We start from the raw sequence: 10,129 nt of genomic DNA on the forward strand, positions 1-10,129 counted from the left end.
TTTACATACAATTGTTATCCTTCACACCTCTATGACAAAATTGTTTATAAATTTATGAATTATATTTTTCAACCTAAATATAAATGTCCTGAGGTTCCCAACAAAACTAGTGTATGTACCATTGCCATATGTAAAAAATGGTCTTTTCAGAAACGAGCTCGCCACAGCCCTTGGCACTCTGTATCCATATGTCAATTTTAAGTTTATATTAAAAACCCTTCAAATATTGGCAAACTTTTCAGGTTCAAAGACACCCTCCCGGAGTTGATGCGGTCCTTTGTTGTTTACATGTATACTTGTGCAAAATGTAATTTTGGAAACTACACCGGATAAACCCGACGATTACTGAAGGTCCACATCGACTCCCATAGGGTTGTCAGTCACCGCACTGGTTCCATATTAAAATCCCAAGAATTTTCCCCAGTAAGAAATCACTCAAAATCATGTAAAACTTTCGCTCCTTCTCTTGGAATTTCTTTACATCAAGAAACAGTTTCCTTCCTTAAATAATCAAACCACCTCCACACCATTAAATATTGCCTACGTGCTATTACCTATCACCCCTTGATCTATTTTGTTTAGTTCGTAATTGAATTCTTTTCTTCAAGAATTTCCTCAAATATCCTTATAGTTTTCAGCCACATCTCATGACAGTAAATTCAACCATTCATATTTAAATATATATATATATATATATATATATATATATATATATATATATATATATATATATATATATATATATATATATATATATATGTGTGTGTGTGTGTGTGTGTGTGTGTGTGTGTGCGTATGTATTTTTGTTTTTTGACATTTTATATTGATCACAAATGTTTTTACCATCATAATTGTAAAGGACCTCATTTAGCCAAATGTTTTTATATACTGTTTAGGCTTCAGTATTTTTATCATTCTAACTGTTTTCAAATGTTTTTTTTTTTTTTTTTGTACGAAAGGATTTTTAAGCAATAAATATATCAATAATTTCTAATGAAAACCTAGTTTCATGGTTTATGTAGCCCTGATGATAGGAATGGATTCCCGAAACGTTGGTGTAGAATATATATGTAAGATGATCCGATGACTTCTTGCTGTCCTCTTCATCCTTATATATATATATATATATATATATATATATATATATATATATATATATATATATATATATATATATATATATATATATATATATATATATATATATATATATATATATATATATATATATATATATATATTTTTATTTTTTTTTTTTTGGGCTCAAGCCATGTCGTCCTGATGGAAGTTCCTATAGGGTAGCTTCCTAGGGTATATTACAACTACGGCGATATTCCCAGAGAATTTACCTTAAGGTACCAGAATTCTAACTCCTGGAGCGAGTATCCCTCGTGAAAGGGATATCGCGACATATCAGAGGACGTATTCTAGACACGTCACATGGCAATCTACATCCTGGACTGAGATTTCGTCTCGTAGGAGGTGATTGACGAGATACGAATTCGGGAAAGAAAAAGGGGGAGCCGCTCCCAAGGCTTCCCTATCCCCCGATTCGTATGCGTGCCTGGCGCCAATCCTGGCGCCATCTGTATTCCTTTTTGCGTAGCTTAACAACTCGGTGTTTTTTCCTGTTTTTTTCGCACATCTTGGATTTATTCGACTTTTCATGGCTTCTTCATCTTCGTCGGCCTCTGATAAGTTGAGTATAGTGTCTGTTATGTATAAATGTAGGCTCTTGGTAAAATTTTGAGTGATTAATAGGAGTAATCTTTGATACAAGAGCTGTAGCCTACCAGAGGTGTCCTGGACACTGTCGCTCGCTAGGTATAAATTAGTTAGTCAGAGCGACATTCCTGGTTGTTTTGCTTTAATAAATTTTAGCTATTTAGCATTACATAGAATTTCCTTTCGTGCTTAGTATTATTTGGCGAAGTATTTGCCATTCTGGCCTACGCTAGGCCATGTAGCCTAGTCGTTTGGTCCTAGTACTTCATGCATGATTTTGGTTTTTCCGAGTGTAATTAAAATTTTATTGAAGCTTTAGGCTATATTTTATACATTTTAGACTGTGTGGAATATTTCCAAGATTGTATACGTGTGAGTTTCGGTGAATTAGGTAATCGATTCTCTTGGTGCCTAGGCTAATTGCTTATGGAGCCTTAGTATACTTTATCATACTTACCGGTTGCTTTCTTTTCTTCGGAGAAGGTATGCAATCCCTTTCCCTCTGTTTAAGCCTTAGGCTTATCCCTAAGTGGTTTTTTCCGAATTTATTTTCGATAAAACTATACTAGGGTGTTACTGTACCTTCCTGTTCATGTAGTTATGGTTCAAGAGGGACAGAACAACAGAGTTTTTAGTCTGAGTCTGTGTTGTCTGGCTTGGGGCAGAGTCCCCCTCGCTGACCTAACACATACAAAGGGAGCTTAGCTCCCTTAGGTCACTACCGAAGGTTTCTGTAGTTATGATTCCTTCTTTTGTGATCTACCAGACTAGTCCTGTTGCTGTTCTCGGGGGAGGATAAGTTCTTCCCTTGGGAGTAGCAACGCCTTCCTTGCTTTGATGCTCTGGAAGCTGGCAAGTATTGCTGGCCTTTCCCCTTAGATCTCCCTTAGGCTAAGATAAGTTTCTTGGCTGCGGGTGATCTGTCACTAAAGCAAGGTTGGCAGGACCCTCTTGTCCCTTCCTCCTCTATCTCCGTAATGGCCTAGCCATTACTGTACTGTACCTTGCCGGCCGGCAGAGCTGGCCGGCAGGGGTCTTACTGTACTGTACGTCGTTCTACTTCTGGACCTAGTATAGGTTGGGATGTGGAATTGACTCAGCCCATTGCCGGCCGGCAGAGCTGCTGGCCGGCAAGGGTCTTATGTTTTCGAGTGCTGCCCGGACCTCTCTTGGTCCCTCATCCATGCCTGCCGGCAGAGTTGGACGGCATTGGTCAAGGAAGCCTGAATTAGTTTTTCCCCTTCCTTATATGCACTCTTTCGGTTGCCGGGCTTGTTGGTTGTGTACACTCTTATCCCGGCATCCATTCTATTTTTCTTCTAGTGCTGTACCTGTCCCGGCTGCCGGCCTATGAGGCCGGCTGCGGCCTATGAGGCCGGCAGCCGGGCAGGTGTAGTCCTCTGGTTCTTTTGCTGCCGGCTGGCATCGGTCTTGTACCTTTGCCGGCCGGCTTATGTCAGTCCTTGTCTGCCGGTCACCAAGAGTGTGGCCGGCAGATGGGTACTACCTTGTGTAGTTGCTGGCCGGCAGCCATTGCCAGCCAACACTGGCTGTTACCGGCCGGCAGGTGCTACCGACCGGCACAGGCATTTGAACCAGAGTGCTGCCGCCCTATAGCTGTTAAGTAGTATACTTTAAAGCTAGTTGTGGTGTGTGCCGGCCGGCAAAGGCAGGCCGGCACACATCCCCCTATACTGTACTAGTATTCTTCTGTATAGCATATACAGTAAGAAGAAAACTATAGTAAAGGTTTTGGTACAGCACTGTATCTTCTAACACTATTGTGTTTTCTTGCACATCCCTTTGCTGTTGCCCTCAGATAGGAAGCTGAGTTCTTCCGTCTATTATCCAGGATTTTAAAATCATTGCTTAGGTGTGAGCTCCACCTGTTTCCTCTGGAAACCTTGCATTGGTTACTCTAGAAAAGATAAACCATTTTTTATTTTATTATCTGGAAGGCTGCAACAATGGATTGTGAGGGAAATACAAGTGTGTCTTTCCTTTCTGAATTGTTATGCTATACTATGCATATCCAGTGATACATAGTTCACTTGATAATCATGGAAATTTCTTCTCTTTACAGAAGGACACTCCGAAGTGGGGAAGTGCTTTCTGCAATGTCAGCAGCAAGAACCTCTGCGGACATGAGTTTTGTAGGAGACACGCAGCATACGCTGTCTCCAAGGATGATCTCTGGTATTGGGACCCTCAGGTATGTACTGTGTGCACTAACCTGATTAATGAGACATTTAAATAGCTAGGAAGAAGCTTCGTACCTGGGTAAGGGGCTTCCAAAAGAACACTTCTGGCCCTTATCTTCCAAGTGAGAAGATGAGGGCGTATCCTTTCCCTAAGGCATCAGCTGATGCAGTGATTCCCCAGCCTCAAGAGGAGATCCCCTAAGTTCAGATCCAGGTGGATGCTGAAGTCGCGGTCGCGATGCAAGACATCCAGCTAAATGACAGGATGTCTGATGTGGACGGGTGTCAGGAGGAAGGCCTCCTGGCAGAAGCCCAGGATGAAGTTCAAGCCCCTCTACATCGGCCGGTCTCCCAGTAGAGCTGGGACAGGCCCTCTCTTCTATTGTTGGAATGATCCAACAAATACAGAAGGAGAATCAGGAGAAGGCGGCTGCAATGGAACTGCGAATGCAGTGCCTTGCAGAATCACATGGGCCCCAGAAAAAGCTCAATGTGAAAGACCTTCCCTTGTGCTCAGATGCTAACCCATGGAGGTATGCTGAGCACATGCCGATGACGACTGGAAAGATCGTCATCTCGGATAAGCTGGGCTCAGTTCCCCTGGAGGGTGGAATTCTGGCCCAGCAAGGCATCATATCCGGACTGTTATGTCCGGCTGAGGAAGGAACCAGCTTCAAAGGAGGAGACAGAGCCGAAGGAGGTCATAGTGATGGACCATGCTAAGGCTCAAGCTCTACTTTCATCCTCGATGAAAGAGAGGGGCTTCTCTAACTCAAAGGTAGCTGCATTGAATAGGAAGCTCCCTTCTTTTGTGTCCTCGCCTACTAGAGCCTTCCCCCTTTTACAGAAAGGGTTTCTGGCTGTACTAAAAGCAATCGAGGCCGGCAAGTCTTGCCCCTCCCTAGAGGAGTTTAAACCCTTGTCGCTGGCCCTGCCTATGGACCACAAAGACTGGAAGGACGTCCATCTTACGTTCTCAGTGGGAAAGTTGGAGGCTGACATTGCCGGACATCAGTTCGGCAAGGACCTCCCTAAGCTGTCTGACTTTCTTTTGCGAAGTGAGTTCGATACAAAAGAAAGACTGACTGCCTCAATGTCTCTTCAGACTACTCTCGAGACGATGGCAAGTGACCCCAAGGTCCATGAAATGTTCATGGTAGTGGCCAAGCCTCATCTGGCCACAGTGACAAAGGACCTTTATGGCTTCGTAAAGGCAAGGAGAGCTTGTAGGGAGTTCGTGTTTACCTCGGCTACGGTGAGGCACGAGCTAAAGAAACTAATCTCCTCCAACATTTGGGGAAAAGACCTTTTTCCCTACCGACTTGGTCAAAGAAGTTGTTGATAAAGCCCCCTTGGAGAATAGAAACCTTCTCCAGAAGTGGGGCCTGGCTATCAAAAGAAAGTCTTCCCGGATGAGGGTCCTCAACCAAAGAGGAAGACTATGAGGACTAGGCTACCGTCTCGGCCAGCCAAGCCTCTTAGACAGCAACAGCAACTGCAATTGCCATTGCCCCTAGTGCCCCAGATCGTGGCACAAACCCCGACCACCTTTCAGTGAGTACCCCAGGCCGTGTCGACACAGTCCACGGCATTCACCCCAGCGTTCGAAGGGCAGTCTACTTCCTTTCGAGCAAAGCCTAGAGGAGCAGCCAGAGGCTCGTCTAGACGCCCCTCAAGAGGAAGGGGATTCAGGGGTGGTCGTGGTCAGGAAGGCAAGACCTCAGGACGGCAGGCCAAGTGAGGTGATACTGGTAGGAGGGAGACTTCTGAAATTTCGGGATCGGTGGACCTTCGATCCCTGGGCCCACAGCCTACTCAAGAATGGACTAGGCGGGAGCTGGTACAGCACTCCACCCCCGTACCTTCGGTTTTTCCAACACTCCACCCCCGTTATGGAGGAGTACGTTCAAGAACTGTTGGAGAAAAAGGGTGAAGCCCATCAATTTCTAAGGGAGGCTGTTTTGTGTTCCCAAGAAAGACTCGGAAAAGCTCAGAGTCATTCTGGACTTGTCGCCACTTAACAAGTTCATAGTGAATTACAAATTCAAAATGCTAACACTGCAACACATAAGGACCTTACTGCCCAAGAGGGCATATTCCGTCTCTATAGACTTGTCAGACGCCTACTGGCACATTCCAATTAGCCATCGACTCTCCCCCTACCTAGGGTTCAGGCTACAACGAAGACTATACGCCTTCGGAGCCATGCCATTCGGGCTAAACATAGCCCCAAGGATTTTTACGAAGCTTGCGAGCGTAGCTCTCAAACAATTTCACCTAAAGGGAATTCAGGTAGTAGCCTACCTGGACGACTGGTTGGTGTAGGCAGCATCCGAGACAGAATGCTTGCAAGCTTCCAGTCAAGTGATCCAGTTCCTAGAGTACCTAGGCTTCAAGATCAACAGAAAAAGTCTCAACTTTCTCCATCTCAAAAGTTCCAGTGGCTAAGATCCACTGGGACCTTTTGTCACACCGTTTCTCCACCCCGGCGAAGAAAAGGAAGGAGATAGCGGGTTCTGTCAAGAGACTTCAAGATTCCGAAAGGATATCAAGACACGAGCAGGAGAGAGTACTGTGCTCTCTCCAGTTTGCTTCGGTGACAGACCCAGTGCTAAGAGCACAGCTAAAGGATGCAACCGGAGTTTGGAGAAGTTATGCATCAAACGCGTGAAGAGATCTGAGAAGACCAGCCGCTTCGGCTAAGTACTCTTCTCAGGCCTTGGTTCCAAGCCAGACATCTAAAGAAGTCAGGTTCTTCTTCAGCCACCTCCCCCGTCGGTGACGATTCACTCAGACGCCTCGAAGGAGGGATGGGGAGGTCACTCTCATCGGAAAAAAGACCAGGGGACTTGGTCCAGGCTATTCAAGACCTTTCTCATAAAACTTTTTAGAAGCTAGGGCAGTGCTCCTTACCTTAAAGAAAGTCTCCCCGCGTCATTCGTTCCACATAAAGTGGTGATAGACAGCGAGGTAGTTGTGAGATACTTGAATCGGCAAGGATTGAGGTCACCACCTCTCAACCAGGTGATGTTGGCCGTCTTCCGATTGGCGGAAAAGAAGAAGTGGTACCTGTCGGCAGTTCACCTTCAAGGAGTCCGCAATGTGACAGCGGACGCTCTATCCAGGTTCACACCGATAGAGTCGGAATGGTCCTTAGACGCAGGATCATTCTCCTTCATTCTGAATCAGTCCCAGAACTGCAGATAGACCTCTTTGCGATGAAAGACAACAAGAAGTTGCCCCTGTACGTGCCCCGTACGAGGACCCCTTAGCGGAAGCAGTGGACGCGATGTCCCTCGACTGGAACAGATGGTCCAAGATTTATCTGTTCCCTCCTCACAACCTTCTGTTGAGGGTCCTCAACAAACTGAGGTCCTTCAAAGGGTAGCGGCAATAGTGGCCCACAAGTGGCCGAACAGTGTGTGGTTCCTCCTGGCATTGGAACTGTAGCTGAAGTTTGTACCACTACCAGATCCAGTTCTGACCCAGCGAGTCCAGAAGTCAACTGTCTGCGCTTCATTACAGAAAACCCGGACCCTGTAGTTCATGATTTTCTCTCCCTAGTGGTGAGAAAGCGTTTCGGGATTTCGAAAGCCAGTATAGACTTCCTTGAGGAATATAAGTGCAAATCTACTAGAAGGCAATATGAGTCATCTTGGAGAAAATGGGTGGCCTTTTGTCAAGGCGAAGATTCCGCAGGAGATCTTGACAGACTTCTGCTTATCTTTTTTCCCCACCTCCATGGTCAAGGGTTGGCAGCGAACACGATTTCAGCGTGTAAGTCTGCTTTGACAAGACCCATTCTATATGCCTTCCAGGTCGACCGAGGTAACGAGATCTTTAATAAAGTCCCGAACGCCTGTGCTAGGCTCAGACCTTCAGCACCTCCAAAGCCCATTTCATGGTCTTTAGACAAGTTCTTCATTTCGCTTCTCTGTTGAGCAATGAAGAGTGTGCGTTAAAGGATTTGACACAAAAAGTTATTTTCCTATTTTGAACTCGCGTCCGGGGCCAGGGTTAGTGAGATTGTAGCCCTCTCGAGAGAGGCAGGTCGTGTTCAGTTCCTGGATGGGGAGGAACTGAACCTGTTTCCGGATCCTACGTTTCTCGCCAAGAATGAGTTACCCACCAACAGGTGGGGTCCCTGGAGAATCTGCCCTCTGAAAGAAGATGCATCTCTATGTCCAGTAGAATGCCTAAAGGTCTATCTTCATAGAACTTCAGACTTCAAGGGTGGTCAACTATTCAGGGGAGAAACATCATGCTCAAATTTATCTCTGAATCAACTCAGAGCGAAAATCACATATTTTATTCGCAGAGCGGATCCTGACAATACACCCGCAGGTCACGATCCGAGGAAAGTTGCCTCATTCTTAAATTTCTTTAATTGTATGGATTTTGAACATCTCCGTTCATACACTGGCTGGAAGTCTTCCAGAGTGTTCTTTCGCCACTATGCGAAGCAAGTAGAGGAACTAAAAGAGATCTGTGGTAGCAGTGGGTCGCGGTGTTAACCCTACTGTTTAACTCTGCGAGGAACAGTGGTCTTAATTGGGACGATTAATTCCAGGGTGAGTGTGTAGTTACATACTGTACTACAAACTAAGTGAGGGCACTGTGTTGCCCATCCAGACTGTTCCATTTCCGAAGGTGAACCTAGCATAAGTGCAGACATGTGTGCCGAGCGTTTTTAACGCTAATGTCATTGATTTGTAATACAGGCTTTTATGACTTTGATACCTCGGTATCTTAAAAGTGGCATCTAATGTTTTTTCTTTCAGACAAACAAGCTCTGTTTACTATCATACTTATGCTTAAAGTTTTGGGTTATCCTCTTCTTATATATATATATATATATATATATATATATATATATATATATATATATATATATATATATATATATATATATATATATATATATATATATATATATATATATATATATATAATTGTGGTTAACCTGCCTATTTATTGCCTGTCAATAATCTGGTTCTTGAGAACCTTGCGTCTCCTTCACCTGTGTCAATTTATTGGTATAATTGAGCATTCATTCTATGTACCTTATCTGGGATAATTCTAATAGAATTGTTCCTTTATGCAAGCTATGTTGCATTGGTTTTCCTCCTATGCGGATATAAAACCTTTGTCCAATGCAAGTATTGTGCGGAAAACTGGTCGATATTTCATATTGACGCAGTGGTCCTTTACAAACTATGCTTTACTTAATATAGGGCGAGACCACTATATTAGCTTGCTTGGTATTCATACATAGATATATGTACTCTTCGAGACTTTTCCAGAGTCTAGTAGGACTCTTCCCTGTAGGGGGCAGGAAGCTCTAACATAGTTTATAGTTAGTTGAAAAGATGTATAACGGTAACATCTTAGGTCTCTAGGTCTAGTCGACCGGGAAAAAAATTACCTCCGGGGAGTACGGCACGTTCTGAGAATCCACAGATACAGTAATGCTCTGGTACACTTCTATCAGGACGACATGGCTTGAGCCCAAAAAACGGATTTTGAGCGAAGCGAAAAATCTATTTTTGGGTGAGATGGCCATGTCGTCCTGATGGACCCGCCCTTGCCTTTCTAAGAAAGGGCTGTAGGACACCTCCCTACATACAGTATCTGTAGCACCTCGTGTACGCTACAAGGAATACAGATGGCGCCAGGATTGGCGCCAGGCACGCATACGAATCGGGGGATAGGGAAGCCTTTGAGCGGCTCCCCCTTTTTCTTTCCCCGAATTCGTATCTCGGCAATCACCTCCTACGAGACGAAATCTCTGTCCAGGATGTAGATTGCCATGTGACGTGTCTAGAATACGTCCTCTGATATGTCGCGATATTCCCTTCGCAAGGGATACTCGCTCCAGGAGTTAGAATTCTGGTACTTTAAGGTAAATTCTCTGGGAATATCGCCGTAGTTGTAATATACCCTAGGAAGCTACCCTATAGGAACTTCCATTAGGACGACATGGCCATCTCACCCAGAAATAGATTTTTCGCTTCGCTCAAAATCCATTATATATATATATATATATATATATTATATATATATATATATATATATATATATATTATATATATATATATGTATATATATGTTTATATATATGCATAAATATGTCTATATAGGAATATATATATATTATATATATATATATATATATATATATATAGATGTATATATATACATAT

The sequence above is a fragment of the Palaemon carinicauda genome, chromosome 13, assembly GCF_036898095.1.
Source record: "Palaemon carinicauda isolate YSFRI2023 chromosome 13, ASM3689809v2, whole genome shotgun sequence".
Taxonomy (NCBI): Eukaryota; Metazoa; Arthropoda; class Malacostraca; order Decapoda; family Palaemonidae; genus Palaemon; species Palaemon carinicauda.